The sequence below is a fragment of the Ornithodoros turicata genome, chromosome 2, assembly GCF_037126465.1.
Source record: "Ornithodoros turicata isolate Travis chromosome 2, ASM3712646v1, whole genome shotgun sequence".
NCBI classification, from domain to species: domain Eukaryota; kingdom Metazoa; phylum Arthropoda; class Arachnida; order Ixodida; family Argasidae; genus Ornithodoros; species Ornithodoros turicata.
This window is the reverse complement of record NC_088202.1, coordinates 39411571-39427843: the sequence shown is the minus strand read 5'-3', so window position 1 is coordinate 39427843 and position 16273 is coordinate 39411571.

The window sequence follows — 16273 nt, the reverse complement described above, 5'->3', positions numbered from 1 at the left end:
TCACCTGAGAACTATCACTTTTTTATATGTGATCATGCTTATTTCGTATAATGGGTCTAGATTTCATACGTGCACTCACACACATTTTTGGGGACGATTGGTGTGGCGGGCGCGCTGAGAGTCCGGCACCAGGGTCAGCTAGGTTAGGTGTTCTGACATATTTCGTTCGCGTGAGAGTTCGAGAAAGGGGAACTAACACCGGTGCATGCGCAATAGAGCGGAGATGAGTCTCTCTTGAACCGCAATGTACATACATATTGCCCACGCCGCGCTGCACGTTGCCTTCCCAAGCAAGCAAGCACAACGCACAGAGCGGCTTGCCGGCAAAGAAACGCAACAGATCCGTTCGAGTGCACCTCCTCACTCTCTACCAACCAGCTGCGTCCTTTTCGTCGCTGCGCTGTGCTCTTCAGTAAATCTAAATGCGCCTCCGGGCCTCGAGAACATATAGAGCAGAGGCGGGCTGGGAGGCCTGAGCATGGAAACAGTCGGGTACGGGCTGGGCCCGGGCCTGCGAAGTCGGGCTCAGGCCGGGCCCGGGCTGTAAATCTATAGAAGACGTCGGGCCCGGGCCGGGTGCGGGCCGTAGCAGCCGGGCCTGGGCCGGGAAAATTAGGGCCATGTAGTGCTCTAAGATGCGGTCTGAACCGCTCCGGCTCGGAATATCGGAGCGTCCAGTTGAAGACACCTTTAGTGCAGCGTACGCAATCGCCTTTGGCTACGTAAGGGATAGCATTGGTTGTACTGCGCTCACGCAAAACATAAAGAGAGCTTCACGCATTACGCAGAACCACTAGCTATCCCATCCCCTACGGACGCAATGGCGATAGCGTACGATGCACTAAAACTGTCTATTCACGAACGACGCAGTGTATGAATCCCGTTCCTTTTGTGTTGGCAACGTTAGAGAGTTTTTGTGCATCGTACGATATAGCCTTTGCGTATGTAAGGAATAGCGTGGTGGTTCTGCGAATGCGCAAAACTCTGTTTATGTATTGCGCGTGCACAGAACCACCAACGCTATATCCCTTACGTACACAAAGGCCATAGCGTACGTAAGAATAGCGTGGTGGTTCTGCGAATGCGCAAAGCGCTGTTTATGTACTGCGCGTGCGCAGAACCACCAACGCTATCCCTTACGTGCGCAAAGGCTATAGCGTACGATATACTAAAACTCACTATTAGTGAGTTACGCTATCGTACCTAAAACCACGCGAAGCGATCTCCAAGGAAAGCTGGGAAGCAGGGCTCACAGACACAAGGGAACTGCAAGTGGTGTGGCAAAGACAGTCACCCACGGAAATTGTGTCTAGCAAAAGAAGAGACATGCAGCAGATGCGGGGAAAAGGGCCACTTCACGAAAGTCTGCATGCCTACGGGGGCGGTACGCTCACTTGATAGAGAAGACGTAGGGTTCCTAGGCACCATCCGGCAAAAAAGCGACTCTAAATGGGACATCACTATCGCGGTAGAAGGCGTGCAGTTGTGATTCAAGGTAGACGCTGGAGCGGACGAAACAGTTGCCCCGGGAGAACTGTTTCAAGAACACTTCGTGCGTCACGGCCTTCGACCACCGGCACGAAGGCTACACGGACCAGACGGCGTATCCTTCGAAATCGTAGGGACCGTTGAACTACGCCTGTCGTTCCAAGGCCGCGAAAGCTTAGAGACAATCTACGTCTTGAGAGGACTCAAGGCATCCCTACTGGGAAAGCCAGCAATAGAAAGCCTGGTGATTCTAGGGAGCCTGTGCACTGTAAGGAAGTTGTAGCCGAAAAATGTACCAGTATAAAAAAAAGTATTAAAAAAAAGTATACCAACTGACGGCGTGCAAGCAGGCGTCATTAGTTGTAGCCTGAGTGATCACTTACCGATATTCATGTTTTCTAACGTAAAATGCCAATGCCATTTGCCAAAATGCCATTTCTCTTCACCCTTACCCTTCTCTCTTGTACCATGTGACTTGGTTTTTGATATATGCTTCACCACCTGTAACAGGTCCTCAAACCTGAAGAAGTGCAGCCTACTGCACGAAAGTCTTGTTTTTATGTATATAGTAAACAGTTGATGCTCTTAACTGTCTTTGTTATTTTTGTAAAATGCCAACGAATTAATAACGTATCTCATTCTAATTTCCGTCTGATTAGCGAAGCAGCGCTTACAAGTTTTAAAGCAGACATTTCTCTGCATTCTGCAAGTTGGGGCTCAATATTGGCGTCCAATGATGTAAACGAGGCGTATAATGACTTTTTGGGCAAGATCAAACGCTTATATGATACTCATTTTCCCGTGAAATTAATCAGATTTTGTCGCAAGGCACGGAAACCCTGGGTCACGCTACAATTATTATGCATGATTCGCGAAAAAAAAAACATGTATAGATCATTTATCCTTACCAGGGATGTTGAATCCTTGAAAAGGTTCAAGCGTTATCGCAATGAAGTAAACCGGGCTGTGAAACAAGCCAAGGCCGCGTATACCGGCGTCTCTTTGAGAATGCAGGTAACAATGCTGAAAATATTTGGAGGACCTTGGAAAGCATTATTCATCCCAATGTTCCCAGATTTAATAATATGATCATAGACGGAGAAGCGATTAGCGGTAAATGTCTGTGTGACCGTTTTAATGAATACCTAGCGACCCTAGTTCAGCGCTATCCCAGTGTGTCCACTTCTAGTCCCGCTGATGCCTGTAGTTATATTACGAATTCAATTGCTGATTCTCTTTTTTGGGTCCTACCACAGTTGAAGAGGTGTGCTCTTCTTTCTTGAATTTAAATAATAGCAAGGCGCGGGATTGTGATGACTTTCAAATTAAACAAATTAAGCATGTCATCGAGTTTCTCGCCCCATTTTTAACTCATATTTACAATCTGTCTTTTTCTACTGGTGTATTTCCTTTCAAAATGAAAACTGCACGGGTAATTATCCTGAGCAAAGGAGGTGATCCAAATGTATTCGGAAACTGCATGTCTATATCGGGGGGGGGGGGGGGGGGGGCTGCTCCCTGTGTTTTCTAAAGGCCTTGAACGCATTGTTCACAAAAGATTGACAGATTTTTTCAAAGCATGGTGTCATTAGTGACTTGCAGTTCGGATTTCGGAAGTTCAGATCCACGGAAATAGCACTCCTATGTCAGAAAGAAGAAATTGTTCGCAATCTTGAGGATAAACTACCCACGTTAGGGATTTATATCGATTTCACTAAGGCCTTCGACCTTCTTGACCATTCACTGCTCCTTGCCAAATTGGAGAGATACGGGATCCGTGGTGTAGGTCTGTCGTTTTTCAAGTCGTATCTGTCCTCACGACAACAGTATGTTTCAATAAATACTGACTGTTCTGCCAGGCTTGAGGTGGCGACTGGTGTTCCGCAAGGTCCTGGGGCCACTGTTATTCTCAGTTTACATTAATGACATTGTAGCCGTATCAGCAGATATCAAATTCCTCATTTATGCTGATGATACTACCCTTTTTGTTTCTCGTGCCGATGTGAAGCAAGTCCTTGACAAAGCGAATATTGCTCTAGATGAGATAAGGCTTTGGGCCAGTGTTAATGGCTTAGTAGTAAACGTAACTAAGACGAAGGCAGTTTTATACAGATAAAAAATAAACCTGTTTTCTGCCCTGTCGATATATTTCTTGGGGATCATCGCATTGAGGTTGTGAAGTCAATAAAAGTACTAGGAGTACATTTTTCAGAAAATTTGTCCTGGGACTGTCATACATCTTATGTTAGAGCAAAAATTTCTAAACCCATTTCAAATTTTCCCTGGATTCTCCGACACTCTTTCCAGATGGATGTCAGCACACGTCCCCGCGATTCCGCGAAGTCCGCCCAGGCTGCCAAAAGGATTAAGTTGATCATTTACAATTCATTGATATTTTCCGCACTGCGTTATGGCCTGTTGGTTTGGGGTACGGGAACCCAGGCTTCCATTAACAGTTTGTTCATAGCACAAAAGGGCGCTGTTAGAATTATAGCTGACGTACCTTTCGACAGTCACACTGACGAACTGTTCATTACACTTAACATCATCAAAACAACAAACCTATATAGCTATTTTTTGTTAAAAACCTATGTAACTGCTGTAAAGCAAAATAATACCTTTTTTCTATCGTTTTTTTTTCTCACTTCATTCTTTCACCGAGCGTACGCGCCACACTGAAGATGGAAGATTCCTAAGTTGAGGACTGATTACGGACGCCAGTCGCTAACCTATAGCCTTCCACATATACTAAACAGGTTTTCCGCACTGAATTTGCACGTTAATGATGTGTCATTGTCCTTCCTAAGGACACTAAGCATACGTGGTACATTGTCTAGTTGATTATGCTGAATTGTTGTCTCCTATGTGCAGTGCCTGCATTTCGTGTATATGTTCCTTTATATGTTTTCTCTTTGGTTAGATTTCTGATATAACTATCAGTGATGAGTGACAAAGGGTCGTGCCCTAGCCAAGCAGCTTTTTTGCTGCTTTTTTGGCCACCTTCTGATGTACAGGTTCGTACAAATGTTTCCAATAAATGAAATGAAATGAAAAATGAGTTTCCAGAACTCTTTCAAAGCCTTGGAAAGCTAAATGACGACTCCCACATCGCACTTCGCCAAGACGCCAAGTCATTTGCGCTGTCTCCTCCTCGCCGTGTTCCGATACCCTTATATGAAAAGACGAAGAATGAGCTCGTCAGGATGGACCATTTGGGTGTCTCATCTGTGGATCAGCCTACCCGATGGTGCGCACCAATGGTCGTCGTACCTAAACCGTCTGGGTCAGTACTTTACTGAACTGAACAAGTACATGGATCGAGAATAGTACCCAATTCCTAGCATCGAGCATACCTTGGGACTTCTGGAAGGGGCAAAGATATTTTCCAAGCCCGATGCAAATTCCGGTTTTGGCCCTTGAACGAAGACAGCAGGCTACGGACAACCTTCGTAACTCCTTTCGGGAGATTTTGCTTTAACAAACTGCCCTTTGGCATCTCTTTAGCTTCCGAACATTTCCAAAAGCGAATGATCGAGATCCTGGCCGGGCTTCCCGGAGTAGCCTGCCACATGGACGACGCTCTAATATGGGGGAGCAGTCAAGCGGAACACGACGAAAGGCAGCGTAGCGTCCTACGGCGTCTTCGCTACGCCCGAGTCACACTCAACGAAGCCAAGCGTCTCTTTTCAGTTTGTATGTGTGTGTGTGGGGGGGGGGGATATAGGTTTATTGCAAAAAAAAAAAAAAGAAAGAGGAGTTCGTGTGGTGACCTACGTTGGACATACCGTCAGCGAAGCAGGCGTCCGACCAGACGAGTCGCAATTGAGGGCCGTTCAAGAAATAACCAGGCCAACGTCCAAAACAGAGCTTCGTCGACTCATCGTAATGGCTACATACCTCGGATGCTTCGTTCCGCGTTTAGCGGACATTTTACAGCCCCTTTCTTCTATACTAACCACAAAGCAATCCTTTGTTTGGGGACCACATTAAGAGGAAGCCCTTCTTTAATGGAAGCAAATCCTTTCTTCTCGTCCCGTTCTCGGCATCTACGACACCAAAAGAGAGACCGTAGTAACCGCCGACGCATGATCATACGGTCTCGGGGTCGTCGTTCGACAGAAGTCACAAGGAGACAAGTTTCAAGTCGTCGCGTATGCTTCACTGGTCTTGTCCGACACTGAAAGAAGGTACGCCCAAATCGAAAAAAGAGGTGTTGGCTCTTGCGTGGGCGTGCGACAAATATTGCGAATATCAGGTAGGCACGTCCTTCAACCTTAAGACTGACCACAAGCCGCTGGTACTAATATTCTCTTCCAAGCAACTCGACGACCACACTTCGAGAATCCAACGAGTGAAGCTGCGCTTAATACGGTACTCCTTTACAATCACATACGTTCCTGGGAAGCAACTTCTAGCAGCTGATGCACTTTCGAGCGCACCGATCCAAGATTCTATAGAAGCCAGAGAACTCGAAAAGGAGCTTCGCAGCTATGTAAGACTGGTGACATCCGCAATTCCAGCGACAGGTACTTCCATGAACTTGATGGCCTTCCAGCAACGGGAAGACCCGCTGTGCGAGCAAATATCAAGGTTCATTGACGAAGGGTGGCCAAACCACCGTGATCTTCGACAAGAGGAGAAGGAGTACTGGCCACACCGGATGGATATTTCCAGACAGGATGAGCTTCGCATGTGTGGACCGAGAATCATCGTACCCAAATCGTGCAGAATGTCGGTCCTCCACTCCCTTCACGAGGGACATCATGGCGCGGAAAAATGCAAGAAACGAGCCAACCAGAGTGTGTAATGCCCACTGTAAACAAAGACATTGAGCATCTCGTGAAAGGCTGTCATCAATGCCACGGAACAGTACTAACCGAAAAATGCCACTACAGCTAAGCGACTGGCCGGATCGTCCTTGGCAAAAGGTAGCAATGGACCTGTTCTTCGTAGCAGGCCGTTGGTGGCTGATTGTGACAGACTATTTTTCCCCGCTACCCGGAAACAGCATGTCTCAAGAACCTATCTTTCGCGTGCGTGGTTAATCACTGCAAGTCTATATTCTCACGCCACGGTATACCCGAGGTTGTGGTATAGAACAATGGTCCCCAGTTTTCAAGGACAGGAACCTCTTCGTTCGCTAAGGGGTACCAGTTCGTCCGCGTGACTTCAAGTCCCAGGTATCCCCAGAGTTATGGTCTTGCCGATGCTGCTGTCAAAGTCATCAAGCGACCCATTAGGAAGACCAACTACTGATAGGGAGACAACTACGTACGACTGTCCCGGCTGCTCCACAGCAGCTGGTTCTGAACCTACCAAACTAGACGCACTTCATCACTTCGAACAGCAGTACCGACAACGGCAACGAAGGGACTACAACAGTCGGCATGGAGTCCGGAACCTTCCCGAACTCCAGGAGGGGGGAGACATACGTATGGGTGGTCGACTTGCGTCGGCAGGGCATCGTCACGAAGAGAGCCCAAGAACCACGTTCCGATTGGGTCGAAACCGATGACCAACAGGTGCGGTGCAACAGAACTCATCTCGTCCTTCTGCCTTGTGAAGTGGCGGCCCAAGGTGCGGAAACCAGCGACGCAGGCGTTTCTACTTTTGTGCAGAACCGTGTGATAGAGGACACTCATGTTCATACTATAGGTCTGGCCGTCGTGTGAAAGCACCATAAAGGTACCAGGCGTCGTGAGTCTGCGTGTATGGGGACTGATTCGTACTGAATGGGTTTGTTGAACTCGAAGGGGAGAATGTGGGTAAAGCAGGCGTATCGGTATCAGGATGGGCTTCACATGGCCGCGTGTGTGTGTCCTTGTATTACGTGTTAGAGCCCTGCACGGGCCGACTTTTTCGGGCCCGACCTGGCCAGGGACGCATTGAAAAATGGCCCGGCTAGGGTCTGGATCTTTATGTTTTATGTAGCCCGGCCCGGCCCGGTGGCGTAGTGAGTAGATCCCGGCCTAGTATTTCCAGCTGTGACGTAGGCGTTTCTAGCGGTTATAAAACAAATTTATAAGTAAATTTACAAGAGAAGATATTGCCACAAACATACAAGAACTGTCGGTATTACACCACAACAGCACGAGACGAAATTAAACCAGAACGCACGCGGTAAGCGCGTTATCGTTCCACTACCAAGTTTTTGTGGAAGTAGAGGATGCTGTCGACAAACTCCTTCTCCCAACCCCTACCCCTCTCACCAAGCTTTGCGAACGTGATTGTGAAATACGTGAGGAATCAGGAGCAATGTGAAATGGCTTTGAGAATGAATGCCGCTCCGGACTCAGAAAACAGCGTTTATTACATTTAGTCCATGAAAAGAACGTGCCTCAAGGATTCTATACGCGAAATTACAACCCCCTTTTCGAACGCTGTGCATTTCTGACAATTTTTGGAGACCTGCTAAGCCTCCACAAGTTTCGATGACGCGACGAGCGAGTGACGTAATCATAAGCCCACAAATTGCAATCATGTCATGCTCTGAAGACGGCACTCGTCTCCTAGCAACGACGCCGGCGTCCGGGGAGGTGCACGTGGTGGAGAAGTCATGTGATGCTGATGGAAATAGGGGAAAATGAGAAAGATGCCTTCTCCCTCCTTTGTGCTTTCTCGAAGGTCGGAGCGGTCGGATGATATGTCTGGTGGGGCTCCGCTAATGGAGTCCCCGGGAAGACGCACAGGGGAACAACGTTGCCAGATGAAGGCCGGGCGCCCCGTCGGAGGCTAACATGGCGTCATAGTTGTTAAAATTTATTTAATTTTCTCTAGGTTTCGCGTCACGTAGAGCCAAAATATTTTGCAGGAATGTAAGGTGAGACAAGAAAATTTCAGTAACATAACTTTGGTGGGATTCTGAAGGCACGAGATTTAGTCCGTAGTGGCACTTTAAAGAGGGTCTAATCATACCCATAATGCAGTGTCGTTTGCTTGTTTTTGCAAATATACGCACAGGAATGACGCAAGCACGTCATGATATGATATATATATAATTGGGTGTTTTGCGTCGCGAGACAACTGAGATCATGAGCGACGCCACAGCGGTCGGTCTGTGGATTGCTTTTGCCCAGCTGAGGGTTGTTTAACGTGCGGTAAAAGCTCATCACACGGCACCCCGTATTTAACGTCCCTCGCGGAAGGCGGCGTGTCTAAGCAACTTGTACCCTGCCACCAAGTTGCTGGCGTCCTCGGCCGGGGTCGAACCCGCGATCTCGGGATCAGAAGGCGAACACGCTACCGACTGAGCCACCGAGGCCAGTACGTCATGATATGAACTAATAGTCCTCCATTGTGTGGAAATAGCTGCGTGACCCGGTCGAAACTGACCCTCGGAAACATTTTTGTCGGCCCGAGCCCGGCCCGCCCGTGGTGCTGGCGTCTTTTCAGGGCTCGGCCCAGAGGACACAGCCGATAGCAAGCCCGACCCGCGGGCCCGGGCCCCCGCAGGGCTCTATCAGCCGCCGGCTCTAAAGCGAAACGCACCGCCTCGAAAATATTGTCGCCACCGACGTGCCAGCTCGGAAGATCTCTCATTGGCTGCGCATTATATGTATAAATATTTGGATGTTTATTGGTCTAAAAAACTGGCGTCAGTTTCCTTCGCTCTGATTGGGCGAGAGTCATTTGACTGAGGAGCGAGCATCCGAACGCGCGAACCGCTCAACGGCTCAACGGACGGAAGCAGTCGAACGGAGGAGAAAGAAGAACGACATCGCGTCTGTCCGGCCACGCGTGTGGACTGCAACAGTTGTGCACGTAAACGCTACGGGGTAGTTCGAGGATTTTGAATGCTTTAGATTTAGATTGCGGCGAACTGCTAATGTGAGAACGGAATGGCACATCCACCTGATCATCACAACAGCGGGAAGACGAACATGACATGGAATCCCTGCACTTCCAAAGGACGCAGAAATCGTCAGAGAGGAAGTCTGCACTCTTTCCGACGTACTGCAGGTGAACGGTAAGACAAGTTTGATTAGTTTTTTGTGACTGAAGGAAGTAATGCAGGTTTATCACGTTAAGTGTATTACGTACAACATTTACGAGTCACTCGGTACGTTAGCGGCGTTTCAATGTGCAGTGCATTGCCGTTACTTGTACGTTTCTGATATGCTGTTAATCAAATTATGTGTGGTTATGCTAGTTGCCCCTCATGCGCGTCGCAGCCGTTCATTCACTGTGATCTACGAACATTCGTGACAAATGCCTCGGTGTTCAAATACGAAATCAAGATAGATTGCCTATCATAGCAGTGATTTTTGTGCAGAGTTACGGATCATCAATATATTTTTTGTTTTGTTTTAGTTCTCCCGCAGCCATCGGCAACAACGACGCACATAGCTCAGCATTGGCTTTTGAACGGCCCTTGGATGTCGAAGCACCTAAAGCTCCAGTGAAGCATGTTACAAGACGTAAAAAGATATGTACTGTAGCTTTTTCGAGGCAGTTCTCGAGGACAAATAAAGTTGATTTGTCATACACAATCGCTTTTTGATTGTCTGCTTCGGGACAGCATGATCGTTGCTCTACAGCAAGACAGCAAGCGCCGAAGACAAACCAACGGACAAGTCTGGAGGGGCAGGGGGGACGAGAGGAGAGACGAAAAACCCGAGAAGAGAAGGGGAAGGAGGTTGGGAAAGGAGGTCGGTCTGCGCATGCGCACTGGGTCTCAGCTTTTTTCCCGCGCAGCAGCTCGGGGACGCTGTGAGTGGCTCTTCGAGATCACGTGGTTTGGGCGCCCGCCATTTTCCCTGGACCATTGCGTAAACGGCAGCTTCCGGCGGATGGCTCTATTACGTGTTTCGCTTGGTTGGCAGTAAAGCAACTAACGTGGCTGGGAATACATAGTTTCCTTCTTTGTTCCTTCTTTTTCTTTTCCTTCTTTTCTTCCTCTTCTCCTCACTCAGCAAACAAACGTTACGTTTGCTAAAACCCTCAAGCTGTGAAATCGACGATGCTACGTTCAAGTTTCTGGAAAACACAAAAAGATGCAATTTTGGATCTACCGTATAAAATAAATTTGCAAAGTCTACGGAGTGCCGCAGCATCCCGGACGACTGGAGGACGGCGAATATCGCATATATCTCGGGGTAAACAGGATCCGGGAAAATACGGTACAGGTCCATCTCAGTTAACTCAGTGCCTTGCAATCTTCTTGAACACATTGTTTACGCCAACCAGGTTAACTTTCTCGAGTCTAATTCCTTCTTTAACACACAGCGGTTTCGGCGTGGGCTCTTTTGCGATACACAGCGCGCGTGCTTAACGCACTATTTATTTCCATCAGTCCATGAGCTGTCCCATATTGACGCGTCATATTCATACTCCTGTGTAAAGTCTTTGACAATGTTCGTCACCACCTCCTCCACTACAAATTATCTGCGCTAAGAATTGACCAACACAGTCGTAGAGCGGACCGCCGACTTCTCCGTCGATTTCTCCGCAATGGAACCCCGTTCGTCTTTGCTATTTTTTTTTATATTCACATTCTATACCTGTTTCGTCAGGGGTTCCACAGGGTTCAATCCTCGATCCCTTCTTATTCCTAATCTATGTATATTAACGATTTATCCCTCTAAATATCTTCACATACATGGTTATTGGAAGAGGACTGTGTTAACTCTCACGAAACTAACACAAAATGGCGTAAATGCTTCAATTGAATGATGGCAGCTGAAGAAAAGGCACCAGGAGTGGGATCTGCCTCGTCGCTACAACGATTTATCTTCCTGGGCCGTGATCTTGAATTTTCACACAGCGATCTTATCATTATAGTAAAAGTTCGCCTCGCTGACATTTAGTTGGGCCACGAGCTCTTGCGCGAGCCTACCAAAGCAGCTTTGGTAGGCTCGCGCGAGAGCTCTCCACACCCCTCCACAAGTGGGACAGAGGGAAGACGAGGTGGAGCAGAGACGGTGTTTAAAGGTAGGTGTAAATGCAACGTTGAGCCTCATGCGGTAAAAGAGTGCAGTAAAGGTGCGCGGTAGTCGCGGAGGAATTTCGAGAGAAAGCGTGGGGTCTACATCCGAGAGAAGGGAGTGGGCTATGTCGTGTTTCCATTGAGCCTTCATCTCGGGGCTGGTGAGTGTCGATAGGAGGTGTCTTCGGTCGCCCGGAGACATCATTATCGGGGAAAAAGCTACGCGCTGATGGGCGCTCAAGGGGACTCTGTTTGCTTCATCATTACCGCTGGTGCCGAGATGTCTGGGGATCCCCTGCAGTGCGACAGTGTGCCCTGCAACGGCTGCCTTCTAAACTTGCAGGATGTCAAAGACAACAGGACTGAGGGACCCGTGTATCCCCAAGTTGGCCACACACTGGAGCGCGGGGCTTAAGTATGTGAAGACGACCCAGGACTGAGCTGGGTGTGGCTGATATTTTTTGCATTGCAAAGAGAATGGCGTAGAGCTCGGCACACGCAGATGATGTTCTGTGCGAAAGATGGCAACCACAGGAGACTGACTGAGATGGAATGCAAATGCCGAGGACGAGCCATCCCGAGTAGACCGACGTTGACGTCGTACCTGTCATCCATCATGCCCAGGGTAAGCTGCTTGGCGACACACAGGGCTGTATCCCTTTTCCTTCCATGCAGGCCAGGAACAGTTGGGCGGATGACTGGGCTTGACAGAGAACCTGGAGGGGCACTGTGAGCCAATGTCTTCACCACGAAGTGCGGAACGCTAGGCTTGAGCTGAGCAATCACCGGGTGGACCTTGCAGTGCTTGCGTCTCAAAATCTTCGATACGAGCGAGTGCCGCCGATGATGGGATAAAAGGCGGAGGAAAAGTCGGCAGGTCTCACCGTATAGCGAAGAACGTCCAGCGGGGTCTCCTTCGCTTCGGCAATAATAACTGACTTTTTTTTTCTTTATCGAAGTAGCTGGGGGACTGTTCATTTGATTTGCCTGTAACTGCTAGTATTTCAACTGATTTGTTCCTAAAACAACACTGGACTGGAACCATCGACCCGCCTCCTTTGTCGACACGACGGGAAAATGTATCATACAGTGGTTTGACAGTTCCTTCGCCCTCACCGCGTGACCCGAGGGAGACAAAGAACAGCGGCGTAGCCACGGGGGACTAGGGGGGCTCGAGCCCCCCTACCTGCCGTGGACCGACCTACGCCAATCGTGAAAATCCGACGGGAACATAATATATGGAGGGTGAGACCAGTGTGACGATCGTGAAAGTTCTTGCAGTTCATGGCGTCTATCTAAGCAGCACTCTTGAATTGTTTTCAAACTATGAGCTTTTCAAAATACTTCCAATCTCGTGACATGCAATCGTATTGTGAATGTCCAAACCAATTATTTTCATTCCTTCTTTTTTTTTTTTTCATCCGTATTTTGTAGGGAGCATAAGTATGTGTGTGTTGTTGCACCCGGCCGTGATCAGTTGGGGGGGGGGGCGAAATGAGGCGAGTTTTGGTATCGAGTCCCCCCTACCTTGGAGGTCTGGCTACGCCACTGGCAAAGAAAAAGGTAGTGACAACGGGGCCCCCGCACTGCGATATTGCAGAGCGCGTTGTCACATGGCATTTTCTGTACGTGGCAGGCTTCCTTTTACGGTAAAAAGCCATACAGAGCGTACCTCGGTCGGGCGTAACTCAAGCCTTGGATTTCCGAACTGTTCGGGTAAAATCCGAACAGGTGGCAACCCTAAAGCCAATAGAGCAAAAGCATTGACCTGTGTGCGTGTGTTGTGAAGGAATTACTAATAGATGAGCATTGGAAAAGCATGCATGATTCCTTGGTCATTCCTGGCAGGCACCGCATGTGATATCGGTAATACTAGCCGACCATTTTGCATGCGCACGTGTTACATTTCTGTAGAATGTAGCTCTGTGTCAAGATTGAGCTTCTAAACTTTCTCTAAGGTGCCTATTGACAGATAATGACGCCAGAGTCTCTTTCCTTGACAGCTGCACTCGGTCCCTTGTGTCAAGTAGCTGTAAGCACGAGGCGACTGTGTGCGCGTTCGTGAATGATTTCCGTAATGACTTCTGCACCAGTATGCCCCAAGCGTGAGGCAAGCCATACAAGAAACCAGTCAGGGGTGAAACCAAAGCTATACCCGAATAGCTCCCAGGTTTGCCTCCCATACTTGTTCTGCACGCTGTTGTGACAGTTAACTATACAACAACAAAGAGTACTTGTTTTTCGTTTTTTCGGTAGGAAGCTCTCCGCGTCGCCGTCCATCCTTGTTATGGTAGTCCGCCTGCCTACCCGCATGACACGAAAGAAATATTCCTGCTCCTCCCCCAAGGGGAGAGATCGGCGCTAGCGTGCACCTGCGAAACTCCAGCAGCCCTCTTGGAAAATCTAGCGATTCGGTGATGGTACATCGAAGCAAAAGCTTCGGATCGGAAGCCGTCCATATTTCGATCACATACCATGAACCTTGTAGCGACACACACAGCCTTCCTAGGGCAGGATTTCTCCATCGAGCGGGGCGACCCACAACAAACGTCCGTTTTATGGTTTAACGCTGTTCTCTGTGTAGCTCGTCCTTGTTCTTTGTTGCGTCCTTCAAATACACAAGATTGGGCTTCTTCTACTGGGCTGACAAGATGGCGTATATGCAGGCAAGCTGGTGAAAGAACTCCATTATGTGAAAGCCTGAGTCAGGCTTTTACATAATGGAGTTCTACTGGGCTGTTTGGCTTTCATTATTCCTATCAATTACCTTGCATGCCTGCCCTTATCTACCCACTCTTAGTCATCGAATGTGCATGCTATGTGCAATAGCAGTGCCAAGAGCATAGCTGCTTACTGTTTAAACGGAGCCTCGGAGGTCTAGGAAACCGCTGCTTCCTTTCAGGTCCAACCGTTAAACCGTACAATCGGCATCTCCTATAGGTCCTCTTTCCTCCTATCTCCTCCCTGAAAAGGTCGTGCCTGCGCAAAGTACATGATGGAGGCTTGTCAATGCTCGTGATTAATACCCTATAGTTACACTAGCTTTCTTGACCACGGTTGAGTCAACGTACCGCAGTCGAATGGCTCAACCACGGTCGAGTGGACTGAGCAACGAAGTCAGTTAGTCACGTCATCTCAAGAGGACAGCTGGATGGTCTTTTTTTGTGTGTGCCAGTTGTCCCCAGTTCTTTAAGCACGTTGTCGTCTTTGATACGGATAGTAAATGACACAGTCAAGGACAGGAGCGGAACAAACTACAGGAAACCCTTCGTGGAATGCAGGCAGAACGTAGCATATGTAGATGAAATTCCTCTGTCCTACGGAAGAGTGTACATATATAGACCAATCAGGACACCTGATAACAATGCCGTACCTCGTATAGTCGCTGGAAATTTACGGGTTCACGTCCTGGACTGCAGGTGCGCGTTCGGGAGTTTCAAGATAAGGACAGAAAGGGAGGTGCTCGAGGCCTTCTTCCGAAAAAAGAACACACTACCCCAGGCATAGACGGGGGTGACATCCCTGGGGGGCGGGGGCGGGAGTGACATCCTCAGGAGGGCCAAATCTGGTCCTCAAAACGTCTTCAACGTGTCAATGTGGCACAATATGTATAGCGTCCTATAAAGTCCTCAGGCCTTCCTTACGGGAAATTTTAGGACAGTGTGATGGCACATCAGGGTCGAAATCTAGCTTCGCTTTACTGTATTTGTTTCTTCCACGTGCTGAAACAGGATAAATGATACGACACCACACGCAGTACTGAAAACTTCTGTGTCCGTGATTACTGTCCATTCATCTGGGTAAACTGCCCCAATAAAGTCTAGTTGTTCGTTTCTCGTATTTTCCATAACGGACAATGAGTGCGTCCAGAGGGAACAAAGCAGTCCATGGGACATCCCACGGATATCGTATTGGGAGATAGGGATGTCCACGTGACATCTTTTAGAATACGTTCGTCTACAGGACATCCTGGGGACATCCAGGTGGCCGCATTTCTTGAATTTTGTGGATATCCTGTAATAATCATTAGGATACATTGTGGGTGTGTACGGGACCTTATGTGGAACACGTATGGTACATCAATGATTGCTTGATTCATGTGAGTTTCAAAAGATAAATCTCAATCTTAACGGTTTCGGTTCAAAAAATGCAGCACCTTTAAAAATACATACCATATCATCAAAATTTGTAAATCTTAATTGCTTGTTTCTTATATTTTCGGTAGAGAAACAACAACGCGGCGTCTCAGCGTTTTACAAAAGCGGAAAAAAAAGATCAGAACCACTAAGTCCAAAAAGCTCACTTCGTAGGGCACCAATGGCATTTCCTTCGAAAGGCAAAGCAGATATACTATACATTACTTGTTCTGTGATCTTCCGCAGAGAGTCCCGCTCGCCTCTGAGTTAGAATGAAGGGCGATGTGTATAAGTTTAATTGGATTACGTAGACAAACAACACCGATGTGAGGAGTCGCTTGTAGTAATAACTCACTATCAAGATAGTGCCTGTTTCTTATTGCTTTCTAATTTTTGTTTGAAACATTCAGTAGGTCCATCGAAAGTCGAACTCGAGGAATGCTACACGAATGGGCGTTTCTCTCTCTCTCGCCAGAAATTATCTATGTGACATCCCGTCCGGGACATCATTTGGATAACCCTTGAAACAGCCGAGAGAGATGTCTGACGGACATCCATTTCCGGGTATGGACATTGGGATCTATTTCGGACGTCCACAGGAGAAATAGGTGTTCCGTCTGGGCGGCTGTTTAAAAAGCAAGCAGAGAGAAATATAGAGCTCCCAGAACCGCTACGTCCAAAAACCTCTCTTCGAATTCTCTTCCTAAGAGAAAACAGATATGTA